Here is a 6,051-nt window from a genome sequence, read left to right as displayed (position 1 = left end):
GGCCATGAGGATCTGGAGAGTTGTTTTGGAGACTGATCTTTGTTTGTAGATCTGCTGGAATAGACACTTAAGCAACAGTAGTAATATAATAGCAATTCCTCCCAAAATAATCCAAGTAACCATCCAAGAAGGGTTTAGGAGTCCCTTAATATTACTCCAAACCTGTTGAAAGAAGGTGGTTTCTAGTTTATGGGAGTGATTTGGGTATAGTTGAGGCTAATGATGTTTTGGCTCAGTTGCATGGAAAAATTTTTGAAGGCTACTGACCAGGGGCCCTGAATATAATCGGCTAGCTATTGTCTGGCCAGTGTGAGATTTGATACCTCATATGGGGTCAGGCAGAGATTTCAAAACCATGGATCGCAATTGCTCATAGCCAGCAAGCGGAGTGTCTGCACTTCTTCCTCAAGCAGATTGATCTGTTGCTGAAGGACCATGATAGCCCTTTCAAAATGATTGTTAAGGAGCTGTTGGGTCTGAAGGGCCTGGGCTGATGCCTTTATTGCATCATTTAATGCTGTGGCTGTTGCCCCATTTTGTATTAAGGCCATCGTGGCTGCTGTCTCCCCAGCAATCGCCGTTAATATGGCTGTTGTGATTGCAATGGTAATTCCAAAGTCCCTCTTAGTTCTCGTTAGTTCTATTAATGTAATTTGATGGTAATGAGAAGAATCACTCACCGGTACCCAGACAAGGGAGGGGTGTCACATAATCACTCCACGCTGACCCTGAGATGGTTTCCAACAGGTGCTCAGGAGGCAAGTGACCTCAGAGCACTTTAGGTTAGCATTAGAGGAATTAGTGATAACAAAGAAGAAGGGAGTACAGAGACAAACTGGTGTCTTTTTAAACTTAATGTGTGAGGCTGTTGTAATGGTCAGATCAGACCAATTGCCAGTGGCAGCAAAGGTCTCATTGGGAAGGTGGGCAGACTTTAGGAAGAGAAAGGGACAGTAGTCAAGGCAGGCATTGGGTCCACATAGGCGCCAGTTCCCGAATATAGGGATATGGCGGTTATGCATCGAATATTTGGTGAATAGATGGCGGCCCCTGGGAGAACGTCTCCAGAGGTCCAAATTAGTGAGGCAATGGGCATATGAAGAGGCCAAGCAACGTTGCCAAAGTGGATGGTCGTATAGGACATTATCTTCCTTGTGGAGTGCAGAGTGGGGAACAGTCTGGGCAGGCAGTAGTAGAGCAGGTGCTATTGGTGATACTCTGAGGGGCCGTGGCATAGAAATCCAGGAAGGTTCCTGAAAACTTTCCACCTCAGATCTCCTCAGTAACGGAGTCATCCCGGTCTCGCTGTGGGGCGGCTGGCAGTCCCCAGGACCCGCAGGTCTCCTCACCTTCAGCACCAAAGTTGGTGAAATTTTTTCTTACCAAACTTATACATGGGCCATTAGTGGCATCGAGATCAAAGCAGAGAGTATTGGTAAGGTTCCAATTTCCTGAGGTTAAGGTAACCGTTGAGGAAATTGTTATGTGGGGCAGATGTAAAGAGGTATTAGGTGAAAAAATGGCTGGGAAGATAGGGGAAGCAATACCAACCGTCATGAGAATTGGTGGGAGGGGAACCAGGGCCCAGAGGTCAAGGGAGGTGCTTGCTATTATGCTGAGCAGTAGGAATCCGGCAGTGAAGGTTGGTCTGTGGCAGGCTTTACATCTCATGTGGGAAGCCATATTGGTTTAGGCTGATCCTCTGGGAAAAAACAAGCATATCCTCCCCCTTGCATTAATGGGGGGGCAGGTGGTTGCCAAACATGGGTGGGGGGCTGCTCAGGGTGTCTTGGTAGCTCCACCCAATGTTTATATGCGGGGCTGTAACCCTTATCATGGAAGGAGAGAAAATTGAGATGGAACAGGGCTTCGATTACTGCCAAGTGTGGGTCACTTTTTGCCTCAGAGGAGACTTTTATCAATTTTTGTTTTAGGGACTGATTTGCCTTTTCGATAATGGCTTGGCCCTGGGGATTATGTGATATTCCATGAGTATGTCGGATTCTCATGGAAGATAAGAATTGTATCATTTTGGGGGAAGTACACGCTGGGCCATTACCAGTTTTTATTTCCCATGGGACTCCCATAACCATCATAGATGCCTTAATGGCTTTGATGACATGAGAGGTGGTCTCTCCTGTCATGGCCAGTGCATGTACATATCCCAAACATATGTCTATAGTCATGTGGATATATTTAAGCCTGCCAAAGCTGGGGAAATGTGTAAAATCCATTTACCAAAGCCCATTTGGTGTTAATCAGTGGGAGTTGATGCCCAGATGATTAAGTGGGCCGATAGGGGCGAGAGGAGCGCAGGTAGTGCATGTGCAGCATAGGTGTTTACATTGGGATATAGTAAGCTCAGGTAAGAGTTTTTTCATACTGTGGGGAGAGAGGTGAAATTGTTGGTGTAGAAGTTTGGCTTGCTCAAGTAAGGGCAAAGCTGCAAATAAGATCATGTGGTCTATGGCAGCATTTCCTTTGGCCAAGGGGCCTGGAAGGTTGGAATGTGACCTTATATGGGAAATATACCAAGGGGCCTGTCTATTTTCCAAGAGGAGTTGTATGGCCATCATGGTGGTGGACACCGGGTTGGGGTCATCCCTGATTCTGGAGAAGGGTAATGCTTTACAGGCCTGTACAACATATCTGCTCTTAGAGAAGATATTAACGGGGATGGTCTGCAATTTTTGTAATACCACCAAAATGGCTGAGAGCTCCCCAACTGGACTAAGCCGGGGTTTGGATGTTTTTTAACAAGATCTTCCTGGTTTTCCTGTTGAATGAGAACCCCAAAGTACTTTCTATTGGCATCCATAAATACCAAGGGTGCCAGGGGGAGCAGGGCAGAAGAAGGGCAGGAGTGAGCGGGCAATATCAAGGGCAGAGACCGGAGGGCTGAGAGGACTTGATCACTTGGATAGTAGTACTTTCTATTGGCATCCATAAATACCAAGGGTGCCAGGGGGAGCAGGGCGGAAGAAGGGCAGGAGTGAGCCAGCAATATCAAGGGCAGAGACCGGAGGGCTGAGAGGACTTGGTCACTTGGATAGCGGCAATCAAAGTCTCCCGGGAATCCCACTGTCATGTTTTGAAACAAAAGGGAATCCACCCATAGGGATTGGGTTTGGAGGAGAGAGAAGGGGAGAATAATCTGTCAGGTTCTTTATTGAAGATTCTTCTGCAAGTCTTGGGTAATTTGATGGCTAGGCCAAAGCAAATATCGAAGTAGGAGGTTACCTTATGTAGGTTGGGCCGGGAGAGGTGAACCCAAAGCAGTGTTTTTTTCTGATATAGGAATCCTAAGACCCCTTCCTGGGTCCTGTGGACCAGGGCCAAAAGGCGTAAAGAAGGGTCATAGCAATCTAACGAAGCCTGATATATCTGGTGTGATATATCCTTGAGGAGCAAGGAATTCTTTGGTGGAAGGACTTTGTCAGAGGGATGTTTATGACCTTCCAAGAGGGTGAAGAGTGTGCATAATTTTTTATCAGGAATAGGAAGATATTGTTTTAACCAATTAATGGTTCAACACAATTCTTGGAACTTAGACAGGCTTGACCACAATTTTAGGGGAGATTGGTCGTAAATGATCAGTTATCTTATAGCCAAGAAAGGAAAAGGGGGGAAACTTTTGTATTTTCTCATGGGCAACAGGGAGGCCAGGTGCTTTGAAGCGAGACATGATAATATTGAAAATATTATTGAGGGCATGAGGAGAGAGATGGGCAACAAGAATGTCATCCATATAATGAATTAAGAGGACGACTGAGGTACGAAGGTCCTGGAGGATGGATGAGACATATAACTGGCATATGGTAGGACTATTTTTCATTCCTTACGGAAGGATTTTCCACTGATACCTCTGTACAGGACGATGGAAGTTAGGCTCCCATAGCATGAAGGCAAATTTTTCCCTATCATCAGGATGCAATGGGATGTTAAAGAAGCAATCCTTAAGGTCAACAACTATTACATTATACTCGGATGGAATAGCATGTGGATGTGGTAGGCCTGCCTGGGGGGGGTACCCATTTTTTTCATATTGGCATTAATTGCTGGCAGGTCTTGTAATAGTCTATACTTGCCTGATTTTTTTGCAATAACAAAGACAGGGGTGTTATACGGGCCTAGGGAGGCCTTAATGTGTCCCAACCTGAGCTGTTCTTCCACCAGAGTTTTAAGGATAGAGAGTTTAGGTTCAACAATAGGCCACTGTTCAACCCATATTGGGGTGTCGGAGAGCTAGGAAAGGGGGACAGGTTGGAGCTGGTTTTTGCAAGTTTTAACCATAGTTTTTGCAAGGTTTATCCATGCTCAGTGTAGGGCACAGTGCAGAGGGATCTATGAATTCATTGAGCATGGATCTATCATCTGCCGTGAACAGTACCTCCATATCTTCCAAGACATCCCTGCCCCAGAGTGTCCAGGGGACGTCTGAAATAAGTGGCTTGAGGGAGCCCTTTTCTCTGTCCAAGTCTTGCCACTGAATGGGGTGTTTGGTTGTTTTTAAGGGTTTCTTGCCTCCCACTCCCATTATTTTGGGGCCTGGGACTAAGTTCCAATGTGGGAATTGTAAGGATGTGGACTCTGTCAGGATTGTAACATCTGCTCTGGTATCAATCAGGCCTTTGATGGGCACGCCGTCTGGTTATATTGTCATGAGGGGTGAATGGTGGAATATGGGGACAGTCCATAGGTCTAAAGGCTTAATGGGTTTAACAGATTTAGTTGGAGGTGGGGGTGTGTCTGCCCTCTTACTTGCGGGGCTGAGGGTTGCCCCGCGGGGAGTTTAAATTGTTCTTGGGGGTAGAACGGCAATCGCGTGCCCAGTGAAAGCCTTTCTGACATCTGGGGCACTTGGTCCTCGGCCTTCCTTTGGGGCAATCTCGCCTCAAATGACCCAGCCACCACATCCCCAGCAGCGCCTATCAGGTGGATCTCAGGGATGAGTGGAATCTCCAGTGTCACAGTCCACAAGCAGTGCAGAGAGTGATGCTGTGAGGGCTTGAATGGACCCTGATTATAGTCAAGGTCTCTGGCAGCATTAATCCATCTATTTAGGGACTCTATGCATACAGGAGCCACAGCATTCCTGGTCATGGTGTTAAGACCTTCCCAGGCTAATTGTTTGATGATAAGATCCTGATTAGGGCCGACGTGTACGCAGTGCTGCACAGACGTGGTGACTCTGGCAAAAAAAGTCTGTAAGGGGCCTTGGATGAGATCTCTAAAATATGTAGAGGAGACAGCCAGTGTGCAATGTTTAAGGGTTTTTAAAGCTAAGTCTTGGACGATATCGAAATAATGTACATTGCCCACTCGATGGGCCTTGGATGAGATTTCTAAAATATGTAGAGGAGTTATCCGGTGTGCAATGTTTAAGGGCTTTTAAAACTAAGTCTTGGACCATATCGAAATAGTGCACATTGCCCACTCTGGCTTGTGCAACAAGGTTGGTGTAGCCCCCATGACCCAGCAACATATCCAAAATTATGGCGATATTATTGGCATGGTTGAATCTGGACTGTTCCTCTTCACCATCCTGGTAGCCCGCCCGCCAGGTCGGGAACATAGGAGTTGGCAGAACTGCTTTGAGGAGGTGATACCAATCATAGTGGGTCTGGAGAACATTGCTTCATTGGTTAAGTGTTTGCTCAAAATATGGAGAGTCAGGGCCACTCTAAACTGCTTTGAGGAGGTGATACCAATCATAGTGGGTCTGGAGAACATTGCTTCATTGGTTAAGTGTTTGCTCAAAATATGGAGAGTCAGGGCCACTCTAATTACAGGCCTTGCAGATTAGTGAGAGATCAGTTATGGACATGGGAATCCATGGTCTAACCACGGCGTCGAGGCCCATGTTGACAGCAAAGACATTCTTTGGGGAGTCTGAATTATAGGGGGGAATGTGTGGATTCAGAAATGGTATGGGGTCTCTGGATGGATCGGCCGGAGCGGGAATCAGAAGTGAGGCTGAGGGCTGACTGTCCTGTCGAGGGTACTGGGATTTGGGCTGTGTGAGATCACTCCAGGGGCACATGGGGGGAG

Source organism: Nannospalax galili, unplaced genomic scaffold (genome assembly GCF_000622305.1).
Source record: "Nannospalax galili isolate Female #2095 unplaced genomic scaffold, S.galili_v1.0 scaffold591, whole genome shotgun sequence".
Lineage (NCBI taxonomy): Eukaryota > Metazoa > Chordata > Mammalia > Rodentia > Spalacidae > Nannospalax > Nannospalax galili.
This window is presented reverse-complemented; position numbering follows the sequence as displayed.